Source organism: Rhinolophus hipposideros (genome assembly GCF_964194185.1).
Source record: "Rhinolophus hipposideros genome assembly, chromosome: 6".
Classification (NCBI taxonomy): Eukaryota; Metazoa; Chordata; class Mammalia; order Chiroptera; family Rhinolophidae; genus Rhinolophus; species Rhinolophus hipposideros.
In genome coordinates, this window is record NC_138052.1 from 101,316,888 (window position 1) to 101,323,247 (window position 6,360).

A 6,360-nucleotide genomic window follows, 5' to 3' on the forward strand; every position below is an offset into this window, starting at 1 on the left:
GGGTGTCTTGGCCCAGTAAGATGTCAGGGTGTGTCCGGACACCTGTGATGGCCTCCCTTGGCTGGTGGCCAGCCTCTGCTCTGTCCCCTCTCCTTTCCACTCTCTGCCAGGATTTAAAACCAGGGCCCGCCCTCTCCACCAGTCGCCAGCTGCCTGTGGTCGCCACTGGTGCCCTGGGCCTCTCCCGCCAGTGGGGCTGCATTGCCATCACAGGTTCCGTATGCCCGTCCTGCCTCACTGGCCCCAGGCAGCCCCCATGGCACAGGACAGACCCCGTGGGTGCCTGACACTCAGAGCTTGGCGCCTGGCCCCTCTGTCCGTCCTCTGTCCTGAGGTCAGCGGGTGGCTCCTGCGCCCAACCTGTGAGCCTCGCCTGCCGGGTTTGCGGCTGCTGCAGGGTTGAGGCCAGGGCTGCTCCACCCGTGGCTGCTGCCGGCAGTGACCGGGCCCCGGGGATGGGTGCGTGCCAGGCACTGCCTGCCAGTGTGACCTCGAGGCTGGTGGGCACAGCGAGGGTGGGGGGGCCCCTGCAGCTCACACCCACCGTTGTCTCACTTGCCCTGTGCCTGTGATGCTTACCTGACACGGGGGTCAGTGCAGGTCAGTCCTCCCCCCTCTGGCTTTGTGTCTGCTACCTTACAGTCAATGGCGGGCCGCTCAGAGGCATGAGACACAGCAAGGCCTGGCAGCGTGGACGCAGACGGGAGGCCTGGAGGGCAAACCGTGTTTATGGTGATAAAACGTGCACCCCAAAGATGGGAGGCTTGAATTTTCACACATCCAGAGAAACCTATCCAAACGACACTACAGACACACAGGGCACAGGCCATGTGCCCTCTTACCCTCAGGAAACATGCTCTCCTGCCCCAGCATCATGGGAGCTGGTGGAGTCCACGGCAAAGCAAAGTGTACTGACTTCCACACCCTCCAGGCCAGGCCAAACACAAAGCATCACAGGAAAAGAGGAAACTGCAGTTGGGAATGTCTGCAAAGCAAAGTCTGTCTTCCAACCCCCTGAGCATGGATCCCACCTGAACCCCAGACCCCAGCCCTTGAGGGTGGAGACACCACCCCCTCCCGAAGCCTCTTCCTCCACTGGGGCTTTGGAGAGGATAATCTTTAAGGTGCTGGAGGAGGCGAGTGTGTCTACTGTGTTTGGATTAGGAAAAGCGTGTGGTTTTTGCTTTAAACCTCTAAGCTGCTGCAAGGTGAGAAGAGGTTATATAAGAGGCCCCACCCCCACCGCATGGAGGTGCAGGCCTGGAAGGGGCCCAGGGAGTGGTGAGGAAGCCCCAGCCAGGGGCAGGAGCTGTGGAGGAGGGAGGGAGCAAGATGGGGAGTGCATGGGGTAGGGAGGCCTCTCCTCCCTCCCAGGGAAGTGGCTGGGGGCTGGGCAGCCCTGCCCAAGCCTGCCAGGAGCCAAGTTCTAAGCTCAGGACTCGGGGCATCTGATAAGTGTGGACCCAGAGGGCCCAGAGGACAGCCACCAGGTTGCTGGCCTATGGAGAGGTGGACGCGGCAGGTTATAGAGCAATGTGCCTGAACCCAGACCCCAACCCCACTGACTGGTGACAGCACTCACGCTGGACACAGTCCCAGGCCACTCCTCCATCTCCTCCCTGACCCCTACAAGAACTGGGGGTGCGCTGAGCTGGCCGCACCCCCCTCCAGCACACCACCCACCATCCTCAGCTGGAGGCCCCTCAGATTCCACTGTGGGGAGGGCAGGCTCATCCCCACAATGGTTCAGGCCCCTAAGGCCACACAAGTGATGGGGACGCTGCCCGCTCCTGGAGTGGCAAGGAGAGGCGTGCTGGCTGGACCCGTGGGCAGCCTTGCACTCACGATGTCCCCCAGTGAACTCTCCAGGGTGCTTCAGGCCTCTTGTGCCCCTGCCTTATGGGGACAACCGTGTCACTGTGAAGTTTCTGGAACAGCTCATGGTGCAGGGGTGTGTGAGGAAGCGTCTTCCTGGGTGGGCCCTGGTGTACCTGTCTCCTGGCTCCCCTCCCGCTGGACCGGTCGACAGGTGTGCAAATACGAGTTGTGTGGGACGGTGGCTTGGGAAGTCATATATGTCCTCTTGTTTCTGGGCAGCGCCCAGAGCCATCTTCCTGGTTCCGTGGCAGTGGCCCTCGGGACAGTGAGAGAGATGGGCCGCAGACGGGTCCGAGGGTGACTGGTGGGAGGGCAGAGCCTGCTGGACCTGGCCACTTGAATTCCCAGCCTCAGAAGCAGACGGCTGGGCTTTGGCTCTGCTCCTGACTCAGGCCTTGGGGTCAGTTCATGTGCTCAGGCCAAAGCCAGGGCCCAGAGGGGCTGCTGCCTGCCGGGGCCCTCTGTGGGCAGCCAGTGGGCTGTCCTGGTGCTCGGTCCCCTGAGCCCTGTGCTGGCAAAGGACTGTGAACGGGAGCCCCTCCTGCCGGCCCCTCACCCATGGTCACCCCCACCCTCCTACTTGAGGAAACGCAAGGACTCACTGCCTCGCCTCCTGTCTTGGGTTTGGCCCAGAAGCCGTCCTCCCCTGTGGGCTGCGGCCCCACACCCAGCACAGAGGTGTGAGCATGAGCGGGCTGGTCTTGTGGGGTCAGCCCTGCACACTTTCAGGGTCCCTCACAGGAAGCAGGTGGCAGGGTTGCTTCATCTGGGTGTGCTCCCCCACAGCGGTGACGACACTGGTGTGAGCGGCTGGGTGGGAAGGGAGCGTCCCCTTTAAAGCTGGAGTGAGACCCCCACCCCCACCCCGTGACATCCCAGAAGGAGGAATGCAGAGGGAACGCCAGATGGGTGCTGCCCACACCTGTGTTGGTGCCATGACCTCGGGCTGCACCCCCAGTTGGAGCCCTGGGTGAGCAGGGAGGGGCTGTGTGCCAGCCGGGGATCTCTGATGCCAGTGAGGCCAGGCCTGAGCGTCTCCAGGGGGGCCTCCCCGGGGTGGCCAGTGGTGGGTGACACAGCTGTCTTGCATCCAGGCCCCTCCTCAGAATGGACGCCTGGGGCCCGAGCGGCGCACTGCAAGTGAGCGGCCATCCTGCTCTGGCTACAGGGTCTCCCCTGACCGTAGGATAGAGGGCACAGGGAGACATCCACCCCACACGGCGACACTGTGGGGGCTGAACAAGGAAGGGGTTGGCATGGCTCCTGGATCCCCGACCCTGTGTGGGGGTGTGAGCTGGAAGGGGGGCTCCGGTGAAGAGACCCTGCTCAGCGCGTGGTTCAGAGTCAATAAGCCAGGACTGTGTGCACGGTCCCCTCTAACCCCGCAGGTGGGCAGGCAGGAGATGGACCGGCCACAGAGAGGGGCTCTGTCCTTGCTGGCACCAAGCACAGTGCTCTCCAGCCCCGGTTGCCATGGAGACGCCATTTGCTCTGGAGAAAGGGTCAAGTCCCATCACTCCCTAACACTGGCACCCAGCTCCCACACCTTGGCAGCACCACTGGGTGCCCCGCCTGCTCTGCTCCTGGAGCCGTCACCTTTATTGCACCACCCGGCAGCTGTGGTGCTGCCCCCACCCTCCTCCATGGCAGTCTACCGGCTCCCCTCCCCCGCTGGCCCTGTGCTCAGTCCTGTGTCCTGGTCCCCCGACAGCCGAGTCCCCACAGAACTTTCTACTCGTCACGCCCCCTCGGTCTCCTTAGCTGCTGCCTCCTCCTCTCCAGCCTCCAGGCCCGACCATGGCTGCAGCCGGGCCCTCGGCCCCTTCTCTCCATTGCTGGCGTCTCCTGCAGGGCCATCCTAGGGGCCCTTGGCTTTGGACAGAGGGGCTGACGTCTGCGGTCTCCACCCAGGCCTCGCCCCTGGACCAGGTGTGAAGCTGCTGGCTTTCTCCACAGGCTCCACAGCCCTGGGCCTGGCCCCAGTCACCATCTGTGACAGGACTTGGCCGTGACTTCTGGGCTAGTGGTTCTGAGGCTCTCGCGTTCCCTCAGTTGGGGCCCCGGGGGTGCTTCTCACAGGTGTCTGCACAGCTGTCCTTCCTTACTAAGTGTCCTGAGAATCTGACCTTGTGAGGTGCGGCTATGGTCTTAGTTGGTCCAAAGAAACAAGGATAAACTGGCAGTGACCACTGCCCTTAGAACACTGCCTACAGAGCTTTGGTACAAAAGCATGATGTCTGGGATTTCCCAGTATTTCAACCCACATTTACAAGGGAAATTTTCAGTAGCTGACACAAAGGAGCACCTGTTTCCTTAACAGTGAAACCAGGGCATGGGGTTAGATTTAGGATTACAGAAAACACAATAAATTTGGAGGAAAGTCAGCATTTGTAACAACAACAAAGTCTGGTGGGTTGGGGTGGGGCCTCAGCACTTCTGCCCTGGGAGGTCCCCACATGTGGTACTTAGCGTCCCCCCACCCCACCCACACCCGGCTCTCCTTTCTGTCTGTAAATGGATGAACAGTTGGCTGCCCTTGGTCTGCTTGGTCAGTCACTCAGAATGGCTGTCTTTTCCCTGTCAGCAGAGTTCGATGCCCTGCATATGCCCCGTTGACTTAGAGGAATGGCATTTCGAAGCCATAACCATGGCACTTTGCCCTGCCTGGCCTATCTGTCCCACTATGGCTCCCCAAGGACCCAAGCAGGTGCCTGTATCAGGTCCAGGGAGGGGTGACACCAAGAAAGCAGAGGAAACCCCACCCCCTGCTTGATGGGGCTCCCTGACTTGGGGTGGGGACTGATGAAGGCAAGAGAGGTGGGGGCTCTATGGCTGGGACTGGACGGGGACCCCTGGAGACAGACGGGAGGGTCACCCACAGACCAACCAGGGCCAGGGGCCATGCCCCCAGTCAGTGAGCACCCTCCTGGGGCTCCCTGTCTCCATCTGGAGACCACACCTGTTACCTGGGCTGGGGTTGGGGACCGAAGGAGAACCTCAACCTCCCAGCAGCTCCTTGGGGTGGCCACTGTGCACCGTTACTCTGTGTGTTGAAATGTTCCACAAGGACATGGCACCCCATGAAAGGCTCCCTGTGAAGAGAGCTGTGCCCGGAGGGACCTTGGCTTCATGGCGGCCATGTCCTTTCCCTCGACCTGGGGTTTGGCTGTGGCTTCACTGGCCAGTGAGACATGAGGGAGTGCTATGTCGCAGGATGTGGGTGTGCTCACAGCCGCCCTCTGTCCTCCATGAAGAGCGTGTGTCCTGTGGCTGCTGAGCCAGAACAAGCAGCCCACCAGGAACAGGCCGAGGGCCAGCTTCCGAGGGGCATGACGGTTTGTCACACACGTTAGTGAGAGAGTCACCGACTAACACGACCCACCCTGGGAGTCGAGGTGTGACCTCATCTGGGTCTGTGCTTCCTGGATTCTTGGTGAGGCGGCATCTTTCGTTGGCAGTATTCTTCTTGATTTCCTTTCAACCACCACCCCCATTTTAAAGTGAAATACATGGTGCCTGGCTCCTGCCCTCCCAAAGCAGGACCCGGCCCAGAACCCCCACCGAGGACAGTGGCAGGGCCTCACGCTCTGCCTCCCACCCCCTCTTAGTCTAGGGCTCTCCCGGTGGGTGCAGACGCCCTGCCCTCTGAGCCGTGGCCCCTGGAGTGCCTGCACGGTGCCATGCGTGTCCTGCAGATGCTGTCAGTGAACAGGATGGACATCCCGGCAGCAAAGGCCTCTCACACCACGCCGGGCTGGACAAAGGTCAGAAGGATGTGGCAGTGTCCGAAGGCTGGGCTCCTCCCACAGCACCTCTGTCCTCCTCCAAGTTCTCAGCCCACCCCCCTTATGTCTATGGCACCCACTACACCAGTCACTGGCCAGGGCAGGGGGGCCGCTGGTGGCTCACACCAATCTGGGAACCAAGAGGCGGTTGGCACAGAGAGGGAGCCTTGTGGAAAGATGGCTGCATCCTCCCTGGTGAAGAGGGCTGGCGGCGGGCAGAGCCTCAGCAGCGCCCAGCCCACCTGCTGTGGGGCTTTTTGTCTTTTTCTTACGGATTTATTGCTTGGTCAATTGCTGCAAACATTTCCTCATATCCGTCATCTGTTGTTTGTGTTTGAATTTTTATTTTCTGAAGGAAGACATGAACTTTCATGCAGTAAAATCTAAAATTTTTATTTTCTGTGATGGTGGCGTCTTTTGAAAGTTTTTTTCCAGCCCAAGATGTAAGAAATAGCAAACTTTCTCCTCGTATAAGGCAAGCTTTTCAGAAAAGGAGATGGACAAAAATCCTAGAATTTGGGGTCATATTTTCCTTATTCCTCCTCACAGCTGTTGACTGACTCTCAGTCTTCATTTGACACGAAGGTGTGTGTCCAGCTCTGAGTTCTGGATGCAGAGGCCCTGGATACTGTCCATGGCTGGCGCGTCCCACCCTGGGCCCTGGTCTCTGGGGGCGGGGCAGGGTGAGCAGGTTGGT